The sequence below is a fragment of the Chionomys nivalis genome, chromosome 5, assembly GCF_950005125.1.
Source record: "Chionomys nivalis chromosome 5, mChiNiv1.1, whole genome shotgun sequence".
Taxonomy (NCBI): Eukaryota; Metazoa; Chordata; class Mammalia; order Rodentia; family Cricetidae; genus Chionomys; species Chionomys nivalis.
Genome location: NC_080090.1, coordinates 34,655,995 through 34,672,488, shown reverse-complemented (window position 1 = coordinate 34,672,488; position 16,494 = coordinate 34,655,995). Strand labels below are relative to the sequence as shown.

Here is a 16,494-nt window from a genome sequence, read left to right as displayed (position 1 = left end):
TCAGGGAAATCCTTCCTAGCTGACAGAGCCAAGTGGCCCAGCCAGAGCCCCAAAACTACAATTTAAACACAAGATGGCTCCCAGACACAGCCTGCCCCCTTTCTTCACTGTCAGGCTCAACTGAGCCTGGAGATAATAACCCTGCAACCCTGGGCAGGGAGGGAGAAAGATCCTGCACACACAGGCTGCAGGTAAGCCTATATTGGACAGGACCCTGCACACAGGGAGGAACAGAAGAGGTACCACATTCTCCATCCCCCGACCCCCGACCCCCACCCCTACACACACACACACACACACACACACACACACACACACACACACACACGGCTCCTGCTGGTGCCTGAAAGTTCTCTGCTCATCCATAAGCTCCATTTGAGAGTTCTCAGGAGTGACAGCAGCCAAGGTGAGCAATGGGGGGAGGGGGAGCAGAGTGACAGAGGGAATGGATTCCTGTGTCACCCTGCAGCCAACGGCCCCAGGGAAGCAACACAATCCCCAGCAGAAAGCCTCAGATCTCAGGAACTGCAGCTCCTTGGCATTTGTTGGTAAACTCCAATTGACAGCTCTGAGAGCAGTGGCTGCCCCAGGCAACTCCTTGGAGTCATATGAGCAACAGAGATCTGTTCCCCTGGGACTAGAGAGGAACCTAGGTGCCAGTCCTCCCTCCACCCACTTCCTCCCTGTTCTCAGGAACAAACCTCTGTGTGTGTGTGTGTGTGTGTGTGTGTGTGTGTGTGTGTGTGTGTGTGGTGTGTACAGTCTGGTGGTAGTGAGTGCTGGTGTGGGAAGACAATGGAAGTGTGCATGAGCATGTCTATCTGTGGGAGCATGTGAGGGTGACCAGGTGTGCAGGGGTGGGGGGAGCTGGGAATTAGTAAATGGATGGAACAGATGGATGGGCCCCCCTACTGCTTGCCCCAGTTCTCATGGTCTCGTGCCCTGAATTAGTTTTAGCTACAACTGTGAGCATTTACTAATGTATTTTATCATCTATAGAATAGCAATGAGCTGGATATGGTCCTCCATCCTGGGGAGCACTGAGAAAAGGCTCAAAAAAACAAAACACCCACAGACCTCAAAGAGCAGAGGCCTGAGGCAGACACACCTCCTCACTGGTCCAGACAGAGCTGTGTCCAGTCTGCCATCTGTGCGTGAATTACTTCCTCTCTCAGGCCCCTCCAACATGCCAGTGGCCCCCTGGAGCCTGGCTCTTCCTACAACATGCCACCACTCCCTTCCTTCCTTCACCCTGCAGGGTCTCTCTATGGCCCTGGGAGCCACAAGCACCAATGCCAGTGAGGGAGCAGTCCCCTCCCCATACCCTGTCCCCAGGGCACCCCGCAGCTCATTAACAAGCCCCAGAAGCACTTCTCATCCAGCAATGCCTTGGGGATCAGGGCAGACAGAAAAGAGGAGCTGTTTGATTTGATTACTTGGCTCTGCCCAACAGAGCCATTTACATGTTAAAGACTTTTTTCTTTTATTATTATTCTGTATATTACATTTCAAACAAAAGCCCAAATCAGTGCTCAGAGCAAAATCCATTTGTATTTTCCACAAAGCAATCTGTGATTTCCAGCCCCAGCCTCTGGGTTGCAGGTGCTGACCTACACCGACTCTGGGCTGACAACTGGTGCTATCTGGACTGCACAGAGAAGTAGGGCCAAAGATACTCAGCAGCCACCATTCCTTCAGCCCACAGACACCACCAGGGCTCACTCTGGCCCAGCCACTGTTCCCATGCCATTCTTCCCAACAATGACCTCTACAGCCTTGCGACTACTGTGTTAGTCAAATAAAACCTGTCCGAAGGACAAACAAAGATGAAGAAAATACTTGCGTCCATAAAACCAAAAGTTCAAAAGTCAGCTGGAAGGGATCAGTGGATGGGAAGATGCATTGCGAAGGGTCACAGTTGAGAATGAAACTCTTCTGAGGCAGGGGCCGTGCGAGCTGGTGCAGGGTAATGGGTGTACCACAATGGGGAATCACTGAGCAAAAGCTGAAGGGCAGGGGAGATCCATGGGCAGCTCCAAGGGAGGACTGGAAGCAGATGGCTTCCAGTCAAAGCAGGATGGCTGAGAGCAGGACGCAAAGGTGCGGCCAGAGCCCAAGCATTTTCAAAGAACTTATTTGTCCTGTCTGTCATTCCGGTGAGAAGGGCAAAGGGTAGAAGCAGGACCACTTGTCTAAAGACTGTCCCAACTGTCAGGGTGAGGGCTACAGCTTGGACAAGTGGTAGCTAGCTGTGCAGGGCTAAGGGGACTGGGCCAGAAAGAGGTGCTGAGAGAAGTACAGGGACCCAAAGTATTAGTCCTGAGCCCAACAAAGACCCAAGAAATAGCCCTGTCAGCTGAAGGACCAAGCTTGTTGCAGACCTTTGTAAGAAACCTGTTAGTCAACTAGGTAGAGAAGGCAGATGACCAGTCTGTACTAGATGGCAGAGGCCTGCTGGAGCATGCCACGTGACAACCATCAGTATGCAGGTCACACGGACTGAAGTCACCAGGGGAAGAAGTGTCACCCAGAAGATAATCCAGGTCTGAGTCACAAGACAGGCTAATGTTTAGAGTGGAGGAGAAAAGAGGAACCCAGCCACAGAACAGCTCCAGAGAGCTAGCAGAAAGGAGTGCGCCTGAACACAGGCTCCAGTGAGAGAAGTTCAGAGAAGAGGAGCAGGTCAGAGAAGAGGAAGGCTGTGGACTTCTTGGCTGAGCCACATGAACGGCATCCCGTGGCTGACAAGAGCAGCGAATGGAGTCACGAGAGCAAACTCCCACTCCCACTGCCTCATGTACCAAAGGGAAAACAGCATGGCAGACTGGAATGTTCTTTTGAAAAGTTTCCTTGTAGGCTGGGTTTGCAGAACAATGGTAGATCACTTGCCTGGCAGGCACAAGGCTCTGCAACACCACAATAAAAAAAAAAAAAAATGGGGAGGGGGAGAGCATCTTTGTAAAGGGGGAAGCAAACAGCCAATGATTAGAGAGGAATCAGGGTCGAGGCCAGGGCTGCTTAAGAGGATATCACAGGTGGTCAGCCCTAAACATGTGTACATGTGAACAATGCTAAATAGATTCAGCAGTGTGTGTGTGTAAAAGGTTATTAATTCAAAAGGAAACGGGGGATACAGGAAAGAATGGAAGGAGCAAAGGGACTGGAAATCTTGTAAACTTATGCATGAAATAAAAAATAAAATAAATTTTGTAATTAAAAAATGATATCCCAATGTAGTTGTCACACAAGGAAGTAATCCAGTAGATAAAGCATCTCAGTGATGAGGATGATAAGGCAAGAGACTCACTGGAGCAATGACACTGAGCAGGGAAGAGGAGGTAGAGAGGACCCAAGGGAATGGCTGCCTCCAGCAGGGTATGGGCAAGCTATCAGGACAGAGAATCATCCCAGACAATGGCAAGCTAAGCCAAGAGGCAGAGGTGGGGTGGAGTATGAGAAAGGTCTCTGGTGGCATCTCTCTCTTCTCAATGAGAAACACAGGAAGTCCTGTGTGCTGCTGCTGGGGAGTAGGACGTGGGAAAGAGATGAAGGGATAGAGCTGGGAAGAGAGAAGGCAGAAGGGCATCGGAACAGAGTGGAGTTAAACCGGGCAATGTACAGGTGTACTGGATACCCACCAGTGCTGGAATGTTGGGGTTCTGTCCAGTGATACTGAGGGTCACACTGACCCTTGTCTTGTTCATATACTCCCCTAGTAGCTAACAACATTCTACAAATGTTGAACAAGCATTTTAGAAAAAGAATGATTAGGAACAGAGATACGCCAACTGCAGACCCTCTGTGGCTATCTAGCACCAAGGTCAAAGGGGTCTGGAAGGCACTAGAAGGCACTGCCTTCCTCTGCACCAGAGAGAGATAGTTTCCAACCAGTGGAGTCAAAATCAACCTTGCCCATATCTCCTGCAGACGCTGTGGCTGCCTCCCTGTTCCTACAGTGGCCAGGGAGGTTGCAGGAGCTAGGATGTAGTCACCTCTGGCAAGTCATGCTGGGAAGTAGCCCGCTCTATCAGCCGGGAGTTCATCAAAGAGGCCTCCACACAGTGTCTTCCGGCTAGACCCCAACTCTAACACCTTCATGCATGCCTTAGAAGGTCTGGAAAAGAATATTCTGTGCCCCCAGCTCACCACTAAATGAGGCCATAAACAAAACATCTCAGTAGTGAGAGGGAAAATGATTATGATATGATGTAAGACGAGCTGTAGGATATAAAGCGGATTGCCACTGTGGTTACAGCTGTGCCCATCATCTACTTACAGACAAGTTCTAGAAGGAAGCACAGAAAAATTAAACCTTTCCCTTATGCAAGGGGGAAGAAGGTGGGTGACTCTTCCGTTTTCATTTTAATGCTGCAGTTTCTGTTGCTATTTTGGTTATATAATCAATAAAAATGTAATTTTAAAAATTAATTATTCTTTCACAAGCAGACTGAGTAGCCATGATCAGTGGGGTTTTAGAATGTAGATTTTTATTGGATTTGGAAACTCTGCATATATACATAATGAGACAACTTGGGAATGGAATCCAAGTCTCCACATAAAATCTATTTATGATCCATATGTACCACATACACATTAGACTGAAAGTAATTTCAAATAACATCTTTAATAATTTTGTGCATGACGTAAAGTTTCATGGTGTAGAGTTTTCCACTTATGATTTCTTGATGTCTGTGTGCAAAAAAAAATCTTCGGAGCACTTCGGATTTTGAATTTTTAGGAGCACTTACCTTGTAGTGTAGATGCAGGGAAATGAACAGGGAGATCTCACTAAAGGAGGCAGCAAGGGGTACAGCACTTAGGAATGAACATCACTAGAGCTGTGCGTGACCAACATAAAGCCAGTTAACTTTAAGAGGGAGTTATAAAAGATTCTATGACTAAATAGAGAAAATAACTGTTCCCAGATGGCAAGACTGCATGTTATAAAGATGACAATTTCCCCAAAAGTTAATTTACAAATTTAATTCAATCTCACTCAAAAATCTCCAAAGAATTTCTTTAAGGGATTAAGCAAAATTATTCTAAAATAATTTTGAAAATAAACAAATGAGAAAATTAGCTAAAATTCCTGAAAAGGAAAAGAAATGTGAGGGAAGTAGATAAAAATATTACAGAGCAATAATAATCAAGATACTGGAGAATTGCACAAAAATAGAAATAAGGATCAGAATTTTAAAATCCAGAAATAGACCCAATTATACCAGGAATTTAATGTATTAGAAGTAGCCATCAACAAAACAATGGGGAGAGGAATTCCTGATTAATAAATTAATTATGCTGGTAGTTTGGAGAAAACATGATTAATTCAGACACACACTGTACAATCACACCCTGAAAAATAAACTCTAGAGGGATAAAAGGGTCAAACAGATGCATCTAATAGCAAAAAACAGAAAAAAAATTCTCTCTTTTTAAAAGAGTAATATCTTTTTAAGTATCATACTGGCAAAAAGAATATAAATAAAAAGATGACTGATTCGATACTATCAGAAGTACCAAACTGCTGGGCGTGGCAGTGCAGGCCCGGAGTCCCAGCACTCAGCAGGGGCAAGCAGGAGGATCCCAAGTTCAAGGCCAGTCTAGACTACTTAGTGGGAGTCTTTCTCAAAAAGTGACTTTGAAAAAAAAAAAAAACACAAAAGCTTTGTAGAAAAGAAACAAACAACACAGCTAAGATTAAAATAGTCTATGAGAAACATTTGTAGCAAAGTGGCCGCAGCCTTGCTAACTCTGTAGTGTAAAAAGCTCATATGGATGGTTCTTTTTAAAAGGCTTCAAGATGCCACCAGATGAATGGGCTGAACAGAACATCCACCTATGGGGTGACGCGAGGAGGAGAAGGTTCTGTCTCTCTCGAGAAATCAAACAGGAAATCATTTCACATCTATTACAATAGCCCAAACAGAAAAAGAAGAAAAGAAATAAAGAAAGCAAAGCAAAGGTTTGTAATTGAAGCGTTGAAGCACTGAATGCAGGTTGAGTTATCTTAAGACTCATTTTCTCACGCACACACAAATCCAAACGACCCTTTTTGAAAACAACTTGGAGTCACTATTCCAAGGACCAAAATAAAAAGTCTCAACCCAGGCATCTCACTTTTTCTAAGAAAATCATTCATTAGCTAGAAAGGGCTACTTTAAGGAGATGTTTGTCACCATGTAACTTACAACATCTGAACCTCTCACGAAAGGGGTTAAGAAAATTAGAGAACATCAACTTAATGGTCACTTTATGCAGCCATTGAAGTGATAATTACGAAAACTATGTAGCAACAGTGAAAAATGTTTACAGTATAATAAAAAAAAAAGCCGTTAGCCAAAGCTGCAGTTGTGTTTTGATTAAAAACATGCCCATGGACCAAGAACTGGAAGGGAATTTACAGAATGAAAATAGAGCCATAGGGTCCGCTCGGTCATTTCCATTCCGGTGGAAGTGCATTTTGGGGTGTTCATAGGCGTTCTTCTTTGGCTGTGTAGTCAGCCTCACTGGTGTACTTCAGTGAGCTGTAGAAATGCATGCTGGGAGCAGGGGTAGTGGGCAGACCCAGGCCGTTCTCAGCCAGAACTCAGGGCTCAGTGGGGTCCGTTGTGCCTGGGCATTGTGCTTCTTGGAATGGCACAGATGCTCTTGCCACCTCCCTGGAAAAGTTCCCACCTTCAGGACTCAATCTGGAGTTGGTTTCCTCACCTTCTTCCCTATACCTCGGACAATTGCACCACAGCTGCAAGACTCCCCAATACATTTGCTAGCATTGAGGCCCTTGTTTCCACTCTGATGCGGGGGGGGGGGGATCTTTGCGAAAAAGAGATACTCCATTCATATAACTTTTATTATGGTATACAGCCATAATTTTACAGTTTTTAGTTGTTAAGTTATAAACAAAATTTTGTCACAAGTGCATATGAATAGGATGGAACATAGCAGAGTTTGGTGATATCTGTAGGTTCAGGCACTGGCTGGGGATATTGGAATTCATGTTCCTGCAGGGGACCCCTGTATGGCATCCTGAGATACCTCGCCATCTCCACTTGGACCTGCCTTTGATACCACACAACCCAGCCTTCTCAAAGTCCCAATAGAGCCACCAAACACTTAGGAATGAAGCTGTAGTTAACCATGGGGCAGAAGGAGCTGGGCTCTACCCTAATCGGGCACCTATAGCCCTAAATGAAAAACAGGCTTAGAATCCAGAGTTTGGCCCAGAGAACCATAGACAGGGGAGAAGCTTCAAGAAGACAGACCCATGCCGGGCGGTGGTGGCGCACGCCTTTAATCCCAGCACTTGGGAGGCAGAGGCAGGCGGATCTCTGTGAGGTCAAGACCAGCCTGGTTTACAAGAGCTAGTTCCAGGACAGACTCCAAAACCACAGAGAAACCCTGTCTCGAAAAAAAAAAAAAAAAAAAGAAGAAGAAGAAGACAGACCCATAGCTTCGGGAACAGTGCAGGAGACTGAGGGGCAGCAGTTGTGGAGGCTCACTTTCCACCTTTGCCATTCACCTGCTGACTGGTCTGAGGCTGCTGGAGCTGAACAATGGCCCACATGAGGCGAGAAAATGCCATACCAGCTCCCCGCAACACTAGTCCCTCAGGACGGACCGAGCACGTGCAGCCTGGAAGGTCCTCCCACACTCTCAAAAAGAGTAAGGGAAGAAATCTTTATCTGAGAAATAAAATAGCCTACCTCAGAGAAAAGAGACAGCTGGCCCGGTCACCATGGAGATCAAGTCACAGGTAATAGGGAAGGAAGCTCAGAGGTAATGCTGGCCTGTGACCCAGGTGCTTCTGAATCTGGAGGTGTGGGTGGGACCCCAACAGATCCTTGCTCAGGGTGGCTTTCGACTTTCTACTTCAGATTGAAATGTCCCAACTCAGTCATCTGCATCCATCTCTCTCCGCCACAGACACCCCTCATTGCCATTCATTTTCCTTCCTGTTGTGCTAATGGTGTGTGGCTAAGCCACGGCATAAAAAAAAGATATAAAATCATACAACATTATCTCTCCCCTGAGCATGCACACATGTGCTCTTCTCTTCAGCTCTGCGAGCTCTAAAGAGGGAAACAGTGAACCCTCAGCCACATCCCATCATAATCTTATACCTGACCCTTGCAAGACAATGGACGACAGAGGCCCCAGAGGTCTTGGAAGGAGACAGTCGACACATGCAGCCCTGCCTCTGAACACTGAGTCACTGGTACCAAAGGTTCCACAAGTTGATCCATCATTGATAACAGCAACCCATCCCCCTTGTTAAGGCTTTGGAACTATTAGGAGGGCCGATCGATATTCACAGCCCTTGGGTAGCAGCTATTCCTATACAGGAAAAATAACCCCATCCCTAGGGTCTTACATGATTCTGTAGCCAAAAGAACCTCTAAGGCCATATGCATACCTCCAGAATGGACTCAGCCACAGGCTATGGCTCAGTGCCTGGCTCCCAGCGGTCACCGTGTCTTCCCCATGCCACCCCTGATCCTGACATGAGTGTCTTCCCAGCACAGCTCCACTGCCCAACCCTAGCTGTCCTCTGCACCCCTGTACACGATCGAGGTCACACCCAGGTGGAGTGTCTGCAGGATGTGACCCGACCTGACAGGTGGTTCCTGCACATAGTGAGCAGTTCGTCCATGGGACTTACTTTATGGGATGGTGCGGTGCAGAAAGAGGTAATGATCCTCACCCAGCAGGGATGTCGCAGGGAATGAAGAGGTAAAAACAGGAAGAGGGATGAAGGATAGCTCTAATGACCCTAGAAGGAGAGAAAAGCTGTCTAGGGTGCCTTCTGGGAGTAAAAGAACGTCTAATACCACTTTAAGGGCCCAGTTTAGCCAGCAGCTCCTCCCTCACCTCTGGAAATGCAAACAGTCACATCACAGTCACACTTGCCTAGCCCCAGGGGGACAAGATGCAGCTGTAAATGGAAGTTTAGTGTCCAGACCTAAATCAAACTGCGGGTTTTAAATATGAAATACAGAACACACAGCACTCCCAGTCATGAGTTCACACCACTAACATCTAGTTTCCAGTTACCTCTAAGCCCAGCTCCTTGATTACAGACAATATGGGGGTAAAGAAATGAGCTAAAGCCAGGCGGTGGTGGCGCACACCTTTAATCCCACCACTCGGGAGGCAGACACAGGCAGATCTCTGTGAGTTTGAGGCCAGCCTGGTCTACAAGAGCTAGCTCCAGGATAGGCTCAAAGCTACAGAGAGAAAACTTGTCTCAAAAAAAAAGAAGGGAGGGAGGGAGGGAGGGAGGGAGGGAGGGAGGGAGGGAGGGAGGGAGGGAGGGAGGGAGAGAGGGAGGGAGGGAGGGAGGAGGGAGGAGATAAATGACACAATGGGAAACAAACGGCTAGATTCAGCAGGTGACAGATTCTATAAGACAACTAATCCAGACAACTGTACAAGAAAGAAGCAGTGGTTTCACCATCACTTCCCAGATGTAGGAAAGGAGGGAGACAGGAGACTGTGCAAGAATCTAGAGATAGTCACTGGTTAAAGTGGTTGCCATGCAAGCAGGAGGACTAGAGTTTAAGTCCTCAGAAGTCACATAACTGTCAGGAGGGTGTGGCAGCCCATTCTAACTCCGGTACTCGGAAGACAGAGATAGTGGATCCCCAGAGCAAACTGGTTGGTGTGGTGAGACAACCATATCCATGAGCATCAGGTTTAAGAGACTCTGCCTCATTGGTTAGATGGAGGAGTGACTGAGAGAGGTTCCTGACTCATGAGCATATGAATGCATGTACTCACACACATATTCACACATGTGTAAAACTTACATATACACAAGCATACCAAACACATAGCAATTTTAAAATAAGCACACAAAGAGATTGTTCTAAACCTTTGCCACTGTCAAGCCCATTCAATAGCCCAACTGTAATGTCACTTTAGAACGTGCGAGAAGAGAAAATCTCAGGCCCCAATCATTGCATCCTAGTGGGACCTCCAGGTGATTTGTATGTGTACATGTAGTTCTGACACACACGTGCCTACATGAGGGGACACTCAGGAGCAATAACAACAAAATGTCCCGTGCTGCATCCTGACTGGAAGGAATTCATCATAGTGAATCAATGTGAATATGAATGGTTTTAGATTAGGCTAAGAAATTTTTTGTTGTTGTTGTTTCGAAAAACTGGGTTTCTCTGTAGCTTTGGAGCCTGTCCAGGAACTAGCTCTTGTAGACTAGGCTGGCCTCGAACTCACAGAGATCCGCCTGTCTCAGCCTCCCGAGTGCTAGGATTAAATGATCTTGATAGTTACAAAAATCTCCAACTGTATCTTCAAGTCTAGTGCCTATTTAGACTCTGGTTCTTCCTTAGCCAAGAGGAATCTGCTACGACCTTCAATAGATGTTAGAAGCCACACAGTACCAGTCACTATAGGTACCATATTTTCCCTACTTATATGTATCCATAATAAAGTTTCATATATAAATTAGGCATATCAAGAGATTAGAAACAACTAATAATAATAAAAAAACAATTGCCACAACAAACTGCAGTAAAGGTTATGTGAATTATTCTCTCACTCTCTTAATAATGTAATCCCCCTTCTTTCAATGATTAGCTAAAACGACAGTATTTATGAATGAAATGTCATGATGTCTGCTATCTATTTTATAATTCAAAAACAAAGAAGCCGGGCGGTGGTGGCGCACGCCTTTAATCCCAGCACTCGGGAGGCAGAGGCAGGCGGATCTCTGGGAGTTCGAGGCCAGCCTGGTCTACAAGAGCTAGTTCCAGGACAGGAACCAAAAAGCTACGGAGAAACCCTGTCTCTAAAATAAAAAAAAAAAAAAGTAGATGGAGCAGACATATGGCAAAAATGTTAACAACTGTTAAATCCAGAGGATGGGTATATGGACATGCACTAAAGAGGTTAGTGCCTCAATTTGAAACAACTGGGACATGAGGGACCTCAGAGGCGATTTTGGAGACTCTGCATGTACATAATGAGATATCTTGTAGCAAAACTCAACACAAAATCCGTATGTTTCATAAATACAATATACATGCCACATGACCTGAAAAAGGTTTTATTCTTTTTAACAATTCTGTGCATCCACAGCAGGAATTTTCTGCTTGGGGTGTCATATAGGATCTAAGAATCTTCAGATCTTGGAGCAATCCGATTTCAGATCTCTGGATTAGGATGCTCCGTCTTTACTAGCCAAACTGTTTCTCTGACTGCATGAAAATGCTTCATGATGAAAACTGGAAGTAAAGGGACTAGAGATGGCTCAGCAGTCAAGAGCATAAACTGCACCTGAAGAGAGCCTGAGTTCAAATCCCCCCCATGTCAGATGGCTCACAACCGCCTATAACTCCACTTCCTCGGGAACCCAACTCCTCTGGCCTCTTGAGCACCTATACTCATGTATGTATACTTAAACGCAGACACAGACACATAATTTAAATAATAAAAATGACTCTTTCAAACTTAGAAGCAAAAGAAAGGAATATTCTATTCATTAGACATAGTATCACATGAGTAGGCCTTAGCACTACTTAGTACTTAGTACTACTTGGGACTTAGTACATCACACACATGACAAGGATCTGACTCAGCAAGAAGAGAGGCATATGCCCCTTCCCCACTCTTCATTGTCCCATCAGACCGTTTTGTTACCCTGTTTTACAGAGAAGACAACTGGGCTTTCTAATGGGGACATCTCCCATTGCTCCACTAGACCCAGCTGTTAAGAGATGTGACTAGGGCAGTGGCAATGGCAGCTCATTGGTACCATGTGCAGCTGATGAGAAGCCCTGCCTAAACTCTCTTCTGGATGCCCAGATGCAGCAGTCCGGGCAATGAGGCTTGTCCTGAATGCATGCCTTTCTAAACACGCTAAGATCCACCTCAGCATGTTATCTCTAGACTTAACTGACCTTTAAAAGACCCAACCAATTTTCCCTTCTTAGCCTCTGCTCATTTCTTCTTGATATGCTGCCCTTTGCAATTCCCTACACCGCATCCATTTGGATGCTCTCACGGGGCATTCTCAGTCTATCATGAGCAGATGGACTATTAAATGCTCTCACTCGCTGCTGGTGAGCCCTTGGCCCTGAGAATGGACCTATCTGTTCTTATCTGGCTCAGAGGGGATGCCCAGCATATTCTAAGGGAACAGTCCTCTGCTCACACAGTTGCCTTCACTGAACGCCCTCCCTGCCATCCTCAATGGATGGCTTCAATCCGCATGCTGCACTTGGCATTCTCTGTTTTCCCTCCTGGGATCACAAAGCTGCATGTTGGGGCTGGCAAGACAGTTCAGTGATTAAGAGCACTGACTGCTCTTTGAGAGGACCTGGGTTCGATGCTCAGCACCCACATGGCAGCTCACATGTCTGTAATTCCAAGATCTGAAACTCACACACAGACATAAATGCAGGCATAACATCAATGAACAGAAAAAATTTTTAAAATCATTCTTTTAAAAAGTTGCATGTTTAATGTGCACCAAGAAAGGGAGTCAGGAGCCTGGTGACAATAAGGAAGACAAGAACAGGAGACCTCACCTCCTCCTACCCTACGCTGCACACTCCATGTCCCAGCCTCAGATGCCCTACTTGGCTCCCTCTGAACCTGTATCTTACTCAATCCTGGCTGTGCTGACAGAGTCCAACAGAGGGTTCAACCTATTCATGGGCCCTGACCTGGATCCAGCAGACACCCACAAAGTTGAACTCTGCTTCTGCCCATGACCTCAACCCAGGAGTGAAGGAGGTACCAAGGCTGTTGTAGGAAGAAGCCCCAGAGGTTGAAGGAGGACTTGTGACCCGGCACCCTGTCATATCCACGCACTCAGCCAGCCTCCAGCATTCCTGGAAGGCACCAGCTCTCAGTCGCACTTTACAGGCTGAAAACTGAAGGCCACAAGGAAAGGAGGGTAATGCATCACAGACAGGGACACATGGAAGGAGAGGTCGGAGACCAGCGTGCACGGTCTCTCTGCTGGCAATGTGAGGTGCTCTCAGATCTGGCCCTCACACAAACTCAGGGGAAACTGTGAGGAGCTGGATGATGACAAAATCCACCTGAGATGGCTAATTTATGAGGGAGGGACAGCATCGTGTGTTTACATGTGCAGGTGTTCATTCGTGCCTGTGCACGGGAGGACAGACGTCAACATCTCATGTTTTCTTCAACCTCTTTCTATCTTGTTTTCTGAGATATGGTCTCTCACTGAGCCTGAAGCCCATCAATTTTGCTAGGATGGTTGTCCAGAGGGCTCCAGGTATCTCCTGCCTCTGTCTCCCCAGAGCTAAGATTACAGAAATGCACCACCACATTTTGCTTTTTACGTCAGTTCCGGGGATCCAAACTCAGGTCCTTGTGCTTATACAGCAAGCGCTTTACCAACTCGCTGTCTCCCCAGTCCCTGTGATAATTAATTTTATGTCTCAATTTGGCAAAGCTACCATGGCCAGTAGTTTGGTCAAACACTACAGATGGTCCTCAATTTATAATGGTTTGGCTTACAATTTGTCAACTTTGAATTCTGGACCTGGCTCTTTTCCCAGGCTAATGGTGGGTGGTCCGTCCTCTCTTGAAACACGAGGCACCTGTAGTGAACTTCAGATCCCAGTCGGCATGATCACCAGGGTGAACAACCAAGACTCCACAGCACACTACGCTGCCAAGCTAGGATGACTGATGGGGCAAGAGTGTTAAACTCGTTTTCCACTTACACTGCTCTCAATTTACGCTGAGTTTATCTGGAAGAAGCCCACCACAAGTCAAGAAGCACTGTAGCCTGGGAGCTGCTATGATGGAATTTTCAGATGTGATTAACATTGAAACCAATAGAACTCAAGAAAGCAGATTATCTTCCATGCTGTGGGTGGGTCTTATCAAATCAGCTAGAGGATTTAGGAGAAAAGCAGAGGGAATTCTGCCCCCAGGGCTGTTGCTGATTCCCATCTGCACAATCAACCCTCCTAGGCCTCCAATTTGTTGGCCTCTCTCCCGGACTGCTCTGCCAGCACCCCAGCCTTGCAACCATGGAAGTTCATACCTTAAAACCAGCCAACTAATCAGTTGGTTCATCTCAACACATTTCTTCTCCTTCTTCCTTCCTCTCTCTCGCTCTCTCTTTCTCCTCTTACTCTCTCTCTCTCTCCCTCCCTCTATCTGTAATGTATGTGCTTTCTACTAGCCAGGAGCAGAGATTCTGAGAGGCAGCCTGCTTTGAGGTGTGTCCATAAATCTTTCTTTTATTCCTCTTAAAGTGACCTAGCCAGGCCTTGATCCCAGCTTTATGATTGTGTAAAACTCAAAAAACAGAGATGTAGGTGAATTAGCTGAGGATTTTTAGTCCCCACTGCCTACCTCTCATTCTCAAGCCCTAGAATAGAGCATCATCCACCCCAGAGGCAGGAGTAGGAGAAGGTTTTTTTTTTAGGTGGGGGCGCTCCTTGGTCAGCCTCCTCATGCTGAGGGAGGAAACATTGGCTCTCAGAATCAACAGGATTAGAGCCTTTCAGCACAATCCTCCCTAGGGCCAGAACACAGTCATCATGCCCCCATCAGGATCAGAACACAATCCTCCCTAAGGCCAGAACACAGTCCTCCCTGGGTCCAGTACACAGTCCTCCCTAGGGTCAGAACACAGTGCTCCCTAGGGCCAGAACACAGTCTTTCCTACGGCCAGAATCCATTTCCTCTGGGGACTCAGAAAGAGGTCACTTCAGCTCCTCTTCGCCCAGGCATGTTCTCTACTTTGTGTTCTTCACAACAGTTCTTCAAAGTAGGCAACGGTGTCCCCATTTTACAGGGAAGGGACCTGAGGCTCATGGAGCTAAAATCTCAGAAAAAGACACCCACAAAGAAGCACTGTAAGTTTCAGAGTGTGCACCCCCATATCCTAGCTCAGGTCACCCTATCGTAACTGAAGAAGAGGGAGCATTTCAAAGTCCACTCTGCATTTGGGCACTCTTCCTCCAATGTCTCAGCCATGGACAATGATGCCTTTACCTGATGTGGGGTGCAGAGAAGAGGAAATGCCTGGGTGTGGCTTCCCAGCAGACTGTAGGCATATCTGCACACAAACAAATGACTGGCCAGCCTCCTCCAAGCGTAACAGAAATCCTGGTTTTGCGGCCCTGTCTTTAGTTCTCACGCTAGAATCCCATGGCCCAGCTAACTGCTGTCTGGCCCTGGCGTCCACAAGGTCGGTGGATGCTAATGAACCCTGGTCTAGGATCTTTCAAGCTAAGGCCATGGGAAAGACCCTGTTTTTCCATACCTCTCTCACTACTTTGAAACCATCCCTAATTACAGCACTCCCTAGAGAAAGAATAAACTATCTTAAAAAACTGAAGAGTCTCTGTGAGTTCGAGACCAGCCTGGTCTACAGAGCTAGTTCCAGGACAGGCTCCAAAGCCACAGAGAAACCCTGTCTCGAAAAACCAAAAAAAAAAACAAAAACAAAAACAAAAAAACTGAAGAGTATAAATCAGTGGTCACCTGAGCTAAGAAACCAGGTCTCCACGCTGGTACAGCCTTCTGTATTGGGCACAGCCCCTTACCACTTACTTGCTCTCCTATCCCTGCACCAGTCAGAGCTGGGAAGCTGGGAAAAAAGAGAGGGAAAGGGAGGGGTTAAAAAGGTCCAACCCAGCCTGGAAAATGAGGGTCTCCCCCGAAACACAAGCCCAAAGATTATAAGGGCATGTTAATATGAAGACATATAAGGCCCCTAAAACTACAAGTTCTAGAGAAAGAGCAGGGAACCATGTTATTCAGTGGTGAATCATTGCTTGAGGCAATGAGCATGCTTGGTGCTGTCCGAGGTGCTGACCTACCTCACCCACAGTGCGCTCACACACAAAGGGTTGAGAACTGAGGGCTACCCACTCTTTTTTTACTTTTCTTTCTTTCTTCTTAACCTGGTTTGTTTTGGGTTTTCTTTTTCTTTTTTTTTTCTTTTTTTTTTTGAGGTATAATGGGCATATGAAAACTCATGTGATCAATTCATACAATTGTGTGGCTTTCAGCATAGTACATAGCACATAATTTGTGTTATCATCACCACTGCCTGAGTGATAAATATGTCTACTGCTTCCAAAATTGTCCTTGTGTCCCCAAATGATAACCAATATTAGCAAGGATCTGGAGGAAGGGAGATTTTGCACACCACTTTTGCACACCACTGACTGGGTTGTAAATTGGTGCAGCCACTGTAGGAATAACATGGAGCATCCTTTAAACACTAAAAATAGAACTAGCATATAATTCAGCAGTTCCACTTCTGGAGAGCCAAAGGGACTGAAATTGGTATTTTACTCCCATGTTTACTGCAGTACTATTCAGAATGGCTGAGACATTCCAACAACCTAAGAGTAAGAAAATGTAGTCCACATATACATAATGAAGCATTATTTAGCCTTTTAAAGGAGGGAATCTTGCCATTTCCTGAACTGTGGATAGTCTAGAGAAGAGTATGTTTGAAGACAGACA

The 16,494-nt window shown here is 46.2% G+C and overlaps 1 protein-coding gene across 3 annotated transcripts in view; it reads right to left on the bottom strand.

Moving 5' to 3' along the window:
- Grid1 (glutamate ionotropic receptor delta type subunit 1) overlaps positions 1-16,494 on the bottom strand; it is a 775,861-nt gene that overhangs the window by 707,322 nt on the left and 52,045 nt on the right. The gene's annotated exons all lie outside the window — the stretch shown is intronic.